Source organism: Schistocerca gregaria, chromosome 5, assembly GCF_023897955.1.
Source record: "Schistocerca gregaria isolate iqSchGreg1 chromosome 5, iqSchGreg1.2, whole genome shotgun sequence".
NCBI lineage: Eukaryota > Metazoa > Arthropoda > Insecta > Orthoptera > Acrididae > Schistocerca > Schistocerca gregaria.
Genome location: NC_064924.1, coordinates 667,509,473 through 667,523,031, shown reverse-complemented (window position 1 = coordinate 667,523,031; position 13,559 = coordinate 667,509,473).

The following is a 13,559-nucleotide window of genomic DNA, read 5'->3' as shown; positions in this document are numbered from 1 at the left end:
AAGAATTTTGTATTAACCCACTATCCTCATTCAGCACATGTTGAGTTCGATTTTAGTGATCAATTATTTGAATTACAAATGTGAAGCCCTAACGTCAGTATGGAAACTTCGCATACATGCTATCGTTTGTTTTGCGAACAGTGCAGTTGCTCACCATACTTAATGTTACTAATACTCGTGAATAGTGGCTGGGGTGGTTAAAAATTGTCATCTGACCTTCACCAAAGGCTGCTCTTCCTTAGAACTCAGAATAGAAACGTCCTCCTCTCGGCCGAATTTCCCCCTGGCGAGCCTCAGATGGAAGTAAGTTCGACAGAGCGCTCCTACCAGGAAGCTGGTTTTTTACTTGTGCGTGATGATTCAGAGTTAACGAAAGTTACTCCTCCGAGTGCCAGCCAGTCGGGTCCTATCTAAAAATGCAGCCGTCTCCATTCCATACTAAGTGTACACATAATAAACAAGTCATGTGGGTTTTCAGTACTGGAGATCAGAAAGAAGCAGTTCCTTACTCTGACCGCATGTTCTGTCCCGTGTTTTAGCCATTCAGACCATGCATAGCTCATAGAGGTTTCTGTTTATCCACTCTAAACTTCATTCATATTATCCAGTGATAGCTATTCTTACTATTTCTAAAACGAGTAAACAACAACACAGTTAACTTGGGGCCTGCCTGGAAGTTACTACCCCAGTGTTGTTCATCACAAAAAGGCCAGATGGCCTCCCATCCCACTTCGTTTCAGAGAACTCGCCTTCGACCTACTTTGGTCTAGCATTTCCCAGAATACTGGTTTCCTGCAAGGGCAGGGGACCACGGTACTATGATCCCTCACTGTGTGTTCATGGCGCATCCTCTTGTCGTCAGTGGACTACCCACATTAAAAACGCAATACAATGGCTTTCTGTCATTTTTGACACAAAAGTCTTCGCCTCCTTCGCAGAGTTCAGGCCGCACGCAATATACTGTCCTCGACTTGCTACCCGCTATCCTCGTTCCCCTAGAGATGTTTTCTGAAAAGACCTACAGCCCCTTTTAATGACTAGACACTACTTCCCCTAGTCAGCTGGCCTCTGTTAAAGCTTTACTCAATAAGACTCCCAACTACATCCAAACACACCTCCAGACTTTCAGAAGAATTTAATATGGAAACATAGCAGTTAGCTATGGAAATCACTTAAATGGGCCTCAATCATATGTGTACTCTCGTTTCTAGCTTGGAGTTAACTTATATAGGTTGGGATCCTTAATTTATTGGAAATTAATTATGGTACATGGTAGTTCTGACAAAAAAGGTCGCGTAACATTAGGAATGGGGACTTACTAGGGAAATTACCAAAGTTTGTCTCAACTGCCAATACTTCTGACATCGGCTGACCCATACCGGGACTCAAACCTGGATTTCCTGCTTATAGCTGGCAGTCGACTTAACCATCTCGGCTATCCATTCATACTTCCGTAATCGATCAAAACCTCCACATTCCACATTACTGGAATAGCTCGTAGCCTACCTGGATATCCGCAACAGGAATAATGACACAATCGTGTTCAACCTTATTACTATCGCCATTTTGCTCGTCTAGCCTATAATACGTACTTTTACAGACTCGAACCAGGATTTCCTTCTTATGGCGATCGGTCACATTAACAATCTCGGCTAACCGAGCAAGCTTCCAGGACCGATCCAAATCTCCCTACTCTTTCTGGGGTTATTATTCTTCAATGTATGGCGTAGAACTGGCTTAGCAAGCTGGTAGCTGTAATGCTTACAAGTAGTGGCCTGTAACTTTAGACACTTTCAACAAGTGTAGTTTATTTAATTTATTATTTGAAACCCGATGGCAATAATACCCACATTCCTGTGTGTCGTACTCCCTTCAACAATGTGGCACAGTTCGCTATTAATTTTTCGCAGACGTTTCGTTGTTACTTATTGCAAATGCTGTCTGTTTTAATGAGCGCCAAAATGACAAACTGTACGATCGTCACGGTTTTGTGTGTGTGTGTATGTGTGTGTGTGTGTGTGTTTTGTTTTGAGACGGGGGGGGGGGGGGCGGCAGAGGAGGGTTGTTCATTCATAATATGAGACGAGATATTGTTCAATGGCGATAGCAGTTTTAGAATTTTCAATTGCCAACTTTTTGAGAGGGCGATTCTAGAATTTGCTTCTAGTGATGTACGGGAATGTCTTCCAGTTTGGCCTAACTGGCATGGAGTTACGGGAACACAAATCCAGCATGCCATTATGATTCATCTTTCGCTCCTGTTCTATGTAATTCGTTATTGCAGTACAGACATACACTGGAAAAATCAGAGTGGGAATTGAAAGTTCGCATTTTATCTGGCAAATCATGAAGTACCCAGTGTATTAGGAAAAATAAAAGTTATTTCCTGGCAAATGATGCTTAGTTTTTTAAGTATTACTATACCTTTGCATTACAGACACCGGCCTAGAGTGAGGTAGTTACCAATTTCTTTATTACTGAGAGAGTCTGAGAAGTGCTTACAGTACGACATACATTAATGGATAGCTGCGTCTAATCGTTGAGTTGTCATATAGGTACACGTACCGCGTGGTCGTACTGGAGCAGGGAAGTGTATGTACCAGTGAGTGTTGAAAAGTAAAGTGTTCAATTCTTTAATGTGAAAACTCTCAAGGCTTTTTAAACAAAGGAAACGTTGTTAACGTTCTGCATATCTATTCTTCACGTGTGCGTATTTTCAGTCCTCTGCCGCTCATGGGCTCCGTATTGCAGGGTGTAACATGGCGGTGTGTAACGTAGCTTTGTCAGTGCGTGAGAAACAGCGTACTGTAGTCAAGTTTCGAAAAGTTTGGAATTCGAAGAGTCCACACATTGAGCACCTTGTCCTTCAGAATGACAATGCCACACCACACACGAGTGCTGCGACATCTGCAACAACCCGTCGCCTTAGGTTCACAGCCGTCGATCATCCTCGTTACAGTTCCGACTTAGCCCCAGCCGATTTTCACATGCTCCAAAATCTAGAAGAACACCTTCGAGGAATTCACTTTGATAGTTACGAGGCGATGCAAGCAAATTTGAGGTTGTGGCTTCGTGAACAAATTCAAACATTTTGCATGATGGATCAACAAGTTGGTCCGTCATTGGGAGAAATGTGTTCGTCGCCAGGGTGACTATGTTGAAGAATAATGATGTAGAATGTTAATAATGTTTTTTAAACGGCTTTAAAAGTATTCACATTAAAAGTTCGGAGGCATTACTTTTCAGCACATACGTGCAGATGGCACAACCGTAAGAAAAAAATTTGTTGTTGTTATTGTTGTCTTCAGACAAAAGACTGGTATGATGCAGCTCTCGATGCTACCCTATCCTGTGCAAGGCTCTTCATCACCGAGTAACTACCCACATCCTTCACCCCTAGGTCTCCCTCTATTGTTTTTACCCTCCAAGTTTCCCACCAGTATTAAAATAGTGATCCCTTGATGCCTCAGAACGTGTCCTACCAACCGATCCCTTCTTCTAGTCAAGTTGTGCCACAAATTCCTCTTCTCCCCAGTTCTGCCCAGTACAATTTCATTAGATACGTGGTTTATCCATCTAATCTTCAGCATTCTTCTACAGCACCACATTTAGAAAGCTTCTATTCTCTTCTTGTATAAACTTTTTATCGTCCATGTTTCAATTCCATTCATGGCTACATTGCCCCTGACAGATTTACAATGTCATCGGCAAACCTCAAAATTTTTATTTCTTCACCATGTAGTTTAATTATTACTCCAAATTTTTCTTTTATTCCTTTACTGCTTGCTCAATATATAGATAGAGGAACGTCAGGGATGGGTTACAAACCTGTCTCATTCCCTTCTCAACCACTGCTTCCATTTCATGCCCCTCAACCCTTATAACTGCCATCTGGTTTCTTTATAAATTGTAAATGGCCTTTAGCTCCCTGTATTTGATCCCTGCCTCCTTCAAGATTTGAAAGAGTGTATTCCAGTCAAATTGTCAAAAGCTTTCTCTAAGTCTACAAATGCTAGAAACGTAGGTTTGCCTTTCCTTAATGTATCTTCTGAGATAAGTTATTGGCTCAGTACTGCCTCGCGTTTTCCAACATTTCTACGGAATCTAATCTGATCTTCTCCGACGTATGCTTCTACCAGTTCTACCATTTCGGGATAGCATTTTGCAGCCATGACTTATTAAACTGATAGTTCCGTAATTTTCACACCTGTCAACGCCTGCTTTCTTTGGGATTGGAATGTTTATGTTCCCCTTAAAGTCTGAGGATATTTCGCCTGTCTCATACATCTTGCTCACCAGATGGTAAAGTTTTGTCATGGCTGTCTCTCCCAAGGCTATCAGTAGTTCTAAGAGAATGTTGTCTACTCCCGGGGCCTTGCATCGAATTAGGTCGTTCAGTGACCTCTCGAAGTCTTAACGCAGTATCATATCTCTCATCTGATCTTCATCTACGTGCTCTTTCATTTCCATAATATTACCCTCAAGTACATAGCCCTTGTATAGGCCCTCTATATACTCTTTCCACCTTTCTGCTTTCTCTTCCTTGCTTAGAACTGGTTTTCCATCTGACCTCGTGATATTGATACAAGTGGTTCTCTTTTCTCCAACTTCTGTTTAATTTTCCTGTAGGCAGTATCTTCATCTTTCTTACCGCTAATGATGTGTGCCTCTACATCCTTACATCCGTCCGCTCACTATCCCTGCTTAGCCATTTTGCACTTTCTGTAAATCTCATTTTTGAGACGTGTATCCCATTTCGACTACTTCATATACTGCTTTACATCTTCTCCTTTCATCAATTATATTCAGTATCTCTTCTTTTACCCAAGGATTTGTAGTATCCCTAGTCTTTCTACGCACTTGATTCTCTGCTGCTTTCACTATTTCATCTCTCAAAGCTACCCATTCTTCTTCTACTATGTTTCTTCTCCCCCTTCTTGTCAATCATTCCCTAATGCTCTCTCTGAAACTCTCTACAACCTCCCGTTTTTTCAGTTTATCCAGATCCCACTCACTAAATTCCCACCTTTTTGCAGTTTCTTCAGTTTTAATCTACGGTTCATAACCAATAGATTGTGGTCAGAGTCCACATCTGCCCCCAGCATTATCTTACAGTTTAAAACTTTGTTCCGAAATCCCTGTCTTACTATTAGATAATCTATCTGAAACAGTCCAGTGTCTCCAGGCCTCTTTCACGTACACAACCTTCTTTCATGATTCTTAAAACAAGGGTTTGCTTTCATCAAGTCATGCTCTGTGCAAAATTCTACCAGGAGGCTTCCTCTCTCATTCCTTGCCTCCATTCCATATTCACCTAATACTTTTCCTTCTCTTCCTTTTCCTGTTATCGTATTCCAGGCCCCAAGATTATTGCACTTTCGCCTCCTTTCATTATCTGAATAATTTCTTTTATCTCATCATAATTTCTTCAATCACTTCGTCATCTGCGGAGCTAGCTGGCATATAGACTTTTACTACTGTAGTAGGTGTGGGCTTCGTGTCTATCTTTGCTACAGTAATGTGTCCACTATGCTGTTCGTAGTAACTTAACCGCGCTCGTATTTTTTTATTCAATATTTAACCTACTCCTGCATTACACGTATCTGATTTTGTATTTATAACCTTGTATTCACATGCGCAGAAGTCTTGTTTCTCCTGCCACCGAACTTCACTATTTCTCACTATGTCTAACTTTAACCTATCCATTTCCATTTATAAATTTTCCAACCTATCTACCCGATTAAGGGATCTCACATTCGACGTTCCTATCCGTAGAACGCCATTTTCTGTCTCCTGATAACGACGTCCTCCTGAGGTGTCCCCACACTAATATCTGAATGGGAGACTATTTCCACCTACGGAATGTTTTACCCAAGAGGATGCCATCATCATTTAACCATACAGTAGAGCTGCATGTCCTCGGGAAGAATTACTGCTGTAGTTTCCCCTATCTTCGTTCTGTTCGCAGTACCACACAGCAAAGCCGTTTTGGTTAGTGTTACAAGGACACATCAGTCAATCATCCAGACTGTTGCCACTGCAACTGCTGAAACGGCTGCTGTCCCTCTTGGTGAATCACACGTTTGTCTGGTCCCTCAACAGATACTCCACCCCCCCCCCCCAATGTTGTGGTTGCACCTACGGTACGGCTATCTGTATCGCTGAGGCTCGCAAGCCTCCCTACCAACGGCAGTGTCCATGGTTCATGGAGAGGGGAGGTTGAATTTGGAGGTGGTAATTTAAAATGGTTTAATAATGGTGAAATACTAATTGATTTTCAGTAATATTGTGCTGTCGAATCCAAGTCATTTCCGTCCTGATTTCAGCAAAAACAAAAAAAACTTATGTTTGTATCAGCCTCCATGGCTCACTGATAATTCGTCTCACTGGTTTCTTGGTTTCTCTCTACGGCTCTCGGCATGGAAAATGACTCGCTGTCCTCACCCCACTGCACGAGTTTGCGGCACATGACAGTAGCATACACAAAATGCTCCCCTCCTCTTAGCCATTCTGTTTGTGGCCAGCTTTACGATGTTCACACAATATACCAGGCTCCACCACGCGGCAATGGCACACCACAATAGAGTTGTGCACAATTACCAGCCTTGCATAGAGTCCTCGTGGCCGGGATGATTTGACTAGCGTTACCAGAAGCGAGTTAAATCTCTCGGGTCTCTCATGATTAGTGCAAATAAGCTGCTGTTTTGGTTCGTTAGTTACGGCTTGCCGTTAGAGTGGAACGGTGTGGGGACACAGAGTGGGAGCGTGCGTCATTGTTAGAAGAAAAAGCGACAGTGTCAGCGTTTAGGAGGAAGGGGGGGGGGAGGGGGTAACAGAAACTTGAGAGAGATCAGCATAAGGAGATTAACGAATGAAGCGTAATAAACACCTGATAAGTGAATGAACCATGAGCAGCTGGAATGTTTTGGATTGTGTACGAGAATGTCAGAGAAAAATGCTGTAAGAATTTGCAAATATTTCCCTCCTCCGAATACCCTTTGGTGCGCGGTATTCAAGATGCTGTTTTTGCTCTCGCCGAGTGTGGTCGTTCAACGACGTTTGTGTGGACCCCGGGCCACATCGGCATTCCAGGAAACGAACGTGTCGATCGGTTCGCCAAGCAGGCCACCACTTCGCCACCCCTGGAGCTTGTTCTCTTGGAAAGAGACCTCCGGTCAGCCCTACATCGCAAGGCCCGCGATGTCTGGAGCTCTGAATGGTTTGTCTTGAACACGCCAAATAAGCTCCGCGTGGTAAAGTCGTCCACGGCCGTATGGAAATCATCCTTGAGGAGCACGCGTTGGGACCCAGTTGTTCTCTGCCGTCTCCGAATTGGACATACGCGGTTGACCCACAGCTACCTCCTTCGCCGTGAGAACCCGCCCAAAGTGTCGCTGTGATGCAGGGCTGACAGTGGTCCATCTTCTGATGGACTCCCCCTTTTAGCCCCCTTGCGGCAGTCCTTTAATTTGCCAGCTGCACTTCGTTTAATTGTAGGTCAGGATGCCTCTATAGCTGACTCAGTTTTACGTTTTATCCGTGCAGATGGGTTTTATCATTCACTCTAGTGTGGGCACTCTCGCATGATTTTTCAGACTACACCCACTCCAGCGACTTTTAATTGTGACGTGGATACCAAAATAGTGTATTTTATGGTAACAAGTTGTGCTGGTACCTCTATCAACGCTTACCAGCTGGAGGTTCTTCGTTTGTAGTCGAGTGGTTGACCTTTCACCTGATCCATCAGCCACTGTAGTCTGTTTTAGTCTAGTCAACTATTTGCTCTGCTCCTTTTAAGTGTCCTCTATTTTGTGTTACTGCGGTGTACCCCTTGGTGTTCCCTCCATCTGGGTGCCGAGGTTACCCTTTTATTGTATAGCCCTTTTAAAAGTATAACAGTTTGGAACAGGGGACTGATGACCTCGATGTTTAGCCCCCATCAAACCCCAAAACCAACCAACCAACCTCCTCCGAATAGAATGAAGTTAATACTTCTGCTCAAAATCCTATCATGTCGCTAGCTAAAGATAGCCAGTGGACATAATGTTTTAGGAAAATAGGATGCAGGAGACAGGATAATGGTACGCTGGGCAGGCTCACCCGATGGTCTGAGGCAACACCAATACCTGACGACTCAAGGTGGTTTACCCATTTCGAAAAAAATTTATACTACTTAAAGGCAACACGCTCTTCAAAGATCAAAATAAAATCGTGCTTATCAACGGAGAGAAGATATAGAAAGATATTGGCAGGGCTACTTCAGAGGTTAATGAATATTTGACAAACAAATAATGATCTTCACTCAGATCATAATCCAGAAGTGATGAATCGTGAGTCTGTTGTTGTTGTTGTTGTTGTTGTTGTGATCTTAAGTCCTAAGACTGATTTGATGCAGCTCTCTATGCTACTCTAACCTGTGCAAGCATCTTCATCTCCCAGTACCTACTGCAACCTGCATCTTTCTGAATTTGCTTAGTGTATTCATCTCTTGGTCTTCGTATCTATCTTCGCCATAATAATGCGTTCACTATGCTGTTTGTAGTAGCTTACCCGCATTCCTATTTTCCTATTAATTATTAAACCTACTCCTGCATTACCCCTATTTGATTTTGTGTTTATAAACCTGTAGTCACCTGACCAGAAGTCTTGTTCCTCCTTCCAACGAACTTCGCTAATTCTCACTATAACTAACTTTAACCTATCCATTTCCCTTCTTAAATTTTCTAGCCTATCTGCATGATTAAGGGATCTGACATGCCACGCTCTGATACATAGAACGCCACCAGTTTTATTTCTCCTGATAACGACATCCTCTTGAGTAGCCCCCGCCCGGACATCCGAATGGGGGACTATTTTACCTACGGAATATTTACCCTGTACAGAGTTTCAGGGAGAGCACAAGGGAATAATTGACAAGAATGGGGGAAGAAATACAGTAGAAGAAGACTGGGTAGCTTTGAGGGATGATGTAGTGAAGGCAGCAGACGATCAAATACTTCAAAAGACGAGGGCTAGTAGATATCCTTGGGTAACAGAAGAAATATTGAATTTAATTGATGAAATGAGAAAATATAAAAATCCCGTTAATGAAGCAGGCAAAAAGGAATACAAATGTCTCAAAAATGAGATCGACAGGAAGTGCAAAATGGCTAAGCAGGAATGGCTAGAGGACAAATGTAAGGATGTAGAGGCTTATCTCATTAGGGGTAAGATAGAAACTTCCTACAGGAAAATTACTGACCTTACGACTTATCTTCGAAGAAAGATTAAGGAAAGACAAGCCTACGTTTCTAGAATTTGTAGACTTAGAGAAAGCGATTGACAATATTGACTGGAATACTCTCTTTCAAATTCTAAAGGTGGCAGGGGTAAAATACAGGGAGCGAAAGGCTATTTAGAATTTCTACAGAAACCAGATGACAGTTATAAGAGTCGAGGGACATGAAAGGGAAGTAGTGGTTGGGAAGGCAGTAAGACAGGGTTGCAGCCTCTCCCCAATGTTATTCAATCTGTATATTGAGCAAGCAATAAAGGAAACAAAAGAAAAATTCGGAGTAGGTATTAAAAGCCATGGAGAAGAAATAAAAACTTTGAGGTTCGCCGATGATATTACATTGTAATTCTGTCAGAGACAGCAAAGGACTTGGAAGAACAGTTGAATGAAATGGACAGTGTCTTGGAAGAAGGATATAAGATGAACATCAACAAAAGCAAAACGAGGATAATGGAATGTAGTCAAATTAAGTTGGGCGATGCTGAAGGAATTAGATTAGGAAATGAGGCACTTAAATAAATAAAGGAGTTCTGCTATTTGGGGAGCAAAATAACTGATAATGGTCGAAGTAGAGAAGATATAAAAAGTAGACTGGCAGTGGCAAGGAAAGCGTTTCGGAAGAAGAGTAATTTGTTAATATCGAGTATAGATTTTAGTGCCAGGATGTCGTTTCTGAAAGTATTTGTATGGAGTGTAGCCATGTTTGGAAGCTTTCGAAATGTAGTGCTACAGAAGAATGCTGAATATTATATGGGTAGATCACATAACTAATGAGGAAGCATTGTATAGAATTGGGGAGAAGAGAAGTTTGTGGTACAACTTGACCAGAGGAAGGGATCGGTTGGTAGAACATGTTCTGAGACATCAAGGGATTACCAATTTAGTATTGGAGGGCAGTGTGGAGGGTAAAAATCGTAGAGGGAGACCAAGAGATGAATGTTATTGTTGTTGTGGTCTTCAGTCCTGAGACTGGTTTGATGCAGCTCTCCATGCTAATCTATCCAGTGCAAGCTGCTTCATCTCCCAGTACCTACTGCAACCTACATCCTTCTGAATCGGCGTAGTGTATTCATCTTTTGGTCTCCCTCTATGATTTTTACCCTCCACGCTGCCCTCCAATGCTAAATTTGTGATCCCTTCATGCTTCAGAACATGTCCTACCAACCAGTCCCTTCTTCTGGTCAAGTTGTGTCACAAACCTCAATGTTTTTATTTCTTCTCCATGGATTTTAATTCCTATTTCGAATTTTTCTTTTGTTTCCTTTATTGCTTGCTCAATATACAGATTGAATAACATCGGGGAGAGGCTACAACCCTGTCTCACTCCCTTCCCAACCACTACTTCCCTTTCATACCCCTGGACTCTTACAACTGCCATCTGGTTTCTGTACAAATTGTAAATAGCCTTTCCCCCCCCATGAACCATGGACCTTGCCGTTGGTGGGGATGCTTGCGTGCCTCAGCGATACAGATAGCCGTACCGTAGGTGCAACCACAACCGAGGGGTATCTGTTGAGAGGCCAGACAAACGTGTGGTTCCTGAAGAGGGGCAGCAGCCTTTTCAGTAGTTGCAGGGGCAAGAGTCTGGATGATTGACTGATCTGGCCTTGTAACAATAACCAAAACGGCCTTGCTGTGCTGGTACTGCGAACGGCTGAAAGCAAGGGGAAACTACGGCTGTAATCTTTCCCGAGGGCATGCAGCTTTACTGTATGATTAAATGATGATGGCACCAACTTTCTCTTCCGAATGCGAAAATATTTTGTTGAGCCCAACCTACAAAGGTAAGAATGATCATTAAAATAAAACAACAGAAATCAGAGCTCTAACAGAAGCGTTTAGGTGTTCGTTTTTCCCGCGCTGTTCGGGAGTGGAATGGTAGAGAGATAGTGTGATTGTGGTTCGATGAACCTTCTGCCAAGCACTTAAATGTGATTGCAGAGTAATCATGTATATGTACAACGTTTGACGTGTACGGAAATATAGATAATGGATGTGCGAGTACATGTCTTAGCCTCGTGGTTGACGACATATGGAAGTTCGGGTCTGGCAGTGTTTCGTGCACGGATAGCCCAATGTTAAGGAGACCGCTCGTGATTAGCGGGAGATCCGGGTTCGAGGCTCGGTCCGGCACAAGTTTTCATTTCATTCTACAGGTGATGGTTGTCATTATTCGCAATCACGTATACATTTAAACTGTCTATATGGTGCGAAAAATGGCAGTTAACCTTAAATAACCAAAAATGTGAGGTCACACACAAGAGTAGAAAAGGGAGTTCGTTAAATCTCTGTTGCACGATGAATGACACAAATCTAGAGTCTGTCCATTCAGCTAATTGCCTAGGGATAAAAATTACACTTATCTTAAATTGGAACGATGACATAGATGTTATGGGGATGGTGAAACAGAGAGAGCGTTTTATTGGTATAACTCACAGAACATATAACAAAGCCTTTAAAGAGGCTGGCTGCACTACGCTTGTCCATCCTCAGCTAGAGTATTGCTGGGCGGAATGTGATCCTTATCAGCTAGGGTTGGCGTAGAACGGAAAAATGTTCAAAGGAAGCAGTTCGTCTCATCTGTATTATCACGAAATGGGAGAGATTGTGTCACGGATAAGAAAAGCGAGATGGGGTAGCAATCTTTAAAACAAAGGCGATTCTCGTTGGTATGAGATCTTTTCACGAAATTTCAGTTCCCAACTTTCCCTTCGAATTCGGAAATATTTTGTTGGCGCCATCCTACATCGCGAGTGAAGATCATCTTAATAAAATACGAGAAAAAAGAGGTAGCACGGAAAGATTTAAGTGTTCATTTGTCCCGTCCGCTGTTTGAGAATGGAACGGCGGGGAAATAGTCTGAAGGTGGTTCGATGAAAAGTCTGCCAGGCACTTAAGCGTGGTGGAGGAGCAGGAGGAGACGATTAATGTTTAACGCCCCGTCTATAACGAGGTCATTAGGAACGGAGCATAAGCCCGGATTAAGGAAGGATGGGGAAGGAAGCGGCCGTGGCATTTCGAAGGAACCGTCTCGGCATTTGTCTTAAACCATTTAAGGAAATCAAGGAAAACATAAATCAGGATGGCCGAACGCGTTTTTGAACTTCAGTGTGCATTGCAGAGTAGTCATATGATACAGATGTAAATACAATGTAATAGCGTGAGAAATATGTCAAGCCAGAGAAAATATTATTTTTACAAGAAGGATACCGCCAGAATAGTCGGGTGAAGCTGAAGAGATAACCACAAACACCAAAGATAGAAAGAACTATAAGAATTTACAGGTTGTGACTCTAAGCCAGCAGTATCGGTTGTTTAGTAATGAAATCGGAAAATACACAAGAGGATGAGGAAAGTGGCTAGTTTAGCTCGAAAATGTTTGATAACCCTGTGCCGCCATCATAGAACATCAGCGGTGGGCGTGTGAAATGTCATGATTGACGTTTGAAATACTGGCGGGCTGAAACAGCACATTTCATTTTATCTCTGACGCTGGAATACCAAAAACTATAGATACGTTTCAGTGGGAGTATTTCGTACACATCAGACTAAAAGTGGAATCGTAAGGTCATTTAACATCAGATTCTGGGCATGTTGAACCCACTTCCAAGCTCTTTCTGACGTACTTGAGTCACGGTTACACCGAGCGAGGTGGCTCAGTGGTTAGCACACTGGACTCGCATTCGGGAGGACAACGGTTCAATCCCGCGTCCGGCCATTCAGATTTAGGTTTTCCGTGATTTCCGTAAGTTGCTCCAGGCTAATGCGGGGATGGTTCCTTTGAAAGGGCACGGCCGACTTCCTTCCCTTTTCTTCCCTAATCCGATGAGACCGATGGCCTCGCTGTTTGGTCTACTCCCACAAAAAAGAACCCAACCCTCACGATTAGTTCGCTGTCAACGTGGGAACAAGAAATAAAGTAACAGAAGTTACTGTTCAAAAACGTTATTAGAAAATGTTCACCAGGAAAAGCCATTGTGTCACTAACTCAGAATTCCTCCAGCAGGCACAAGCAAACTAAAAAGTTAGCACATTATACTGATAAAGTAAAACATGACTACAGCGGCGTTGGATACCGTCTGGTGGGGTTGCGGGGAAATGACGCAACAACGGAACCGATACTGACGGGGAATTTCCATAGCGAAGTTATAGGCGGCAAATGTGGAAATCCATTGAGATTAGAGACTCTGACAAACGGCACGTTATTATTAGGCAGAGCCTGTGAACGTGTATCTCGAAAACGACTGGTTGAGTGGTCGCATGCTACTGTCGTGAACATCTACGA